At 34.5% G+C, this 1,099-nt stretch overlaps 1 pseudogene; it reads right to left on the bottom strand.

Moving 5' to 3' along the window:
• Positions 1 to 782, bottom strand: part of LOC104766940 — a 9,764-nt pseudogene extending 8,982 nt beyond the window's left edge.

A 1,099-nucleotide genomic window follows, 5' to 3' on the forward strand; every position in this document is an offset into this window, starting at 1 on the left:
TTGAACATCATAGTTAGGGTTGTTCAAGTAATTCAAGAAGCTGTAGCCGCTCCATCCACTCCCGAGAACGACCACCTTCTTCTTCCTTATTGGTTGGCCATTTTCATCAAGAGTTGCGTCTGCGTGTAATAAACGTCTCAATGGACTCGAGTCTGTATACACCAGTACATCACCACCGCTGCACAAAAAAATACATAAAGATCAGAAAGAGGATAAAGACATAAACTTAAATAATGATTAATTAGAGGTTCTAAGACTTATTTGAAACCGGATCTAATGAAGTACGTTACCAAAACACATGGATTTGAATTGAAAAGTAAAAAAAAAGTATGAAGCTGTTATTCATTGTCATGCATCACAATAAAAATATACGAAAAAATCGGATTCATGCATATAAGAGAGAGGTAAAAAATATCGGTAGACTAATAATAATATAAGAGACGATGAGAAAATCAAGAAAACATGAGTCAAAGCATATAATATAAAAAGAAGATGTGTAGAATGGTGAACCAGATCTAAAGCAAAAATAAGGAGAGACCTGAAGAAGGTGCTGAGAACAAGAAGCTTAGAAGTAGAAGGGTGAGCCTTGAACAAGCTAAAAGCTCTCTTGTAAAAGCTATGGAAACTCATGATAGATGATTCGGGCAAATAGTTTTTTTTCAACCTCTCTCTCGCTCAGATCCAAAACAAAGCTGAGAGAGCTTTATTAGAGTTTTGTAAGAGAGGCTGCGAATGTGAATATGCAATATGGAAACTATCAAGCTACTTTAGGGTATGTGAGAGGCCGCCGGTGCACACAAAAAAAAATAAAAAGAAAAAGAAAAGACAGCGCGGTATTAAGAAAATTTGGAGTAACGCCCAAGTAAATTTTGGAATATATCATTTATTAATACTCTTATTATTGGAAAACAAAAAAAAAGTAAATAAAGAGCAGATTTTTTTAGGGTTTGACTTTTCTCGAAAACTCGAGACATCAAACGACATTATGTTCCGCGTTCTCTGGACATATATATTCACAAAGAAACAGACAACACCAAATATTTGGGTAGTGTTGCTTGTAATTTTTTAATTGCAAGTTATTTGTCAAAAAAAGGTTAGA

The sequence above is a fragment of the Camelina sativa genome, chromosome 19, assembly GCF_000633955.1.
Source record: "Camelina sativa cultivar DH55 chromosome 19, Cs, whole genome shotgun sequence".
Taxonomy (NCBI): domain Eukaryota; kingdom Viridiplantae; phylum Streptophyta; class Magnoliopsida; order Brassicales; family Brassicaceae; genus Camelina; species Camelina sativa.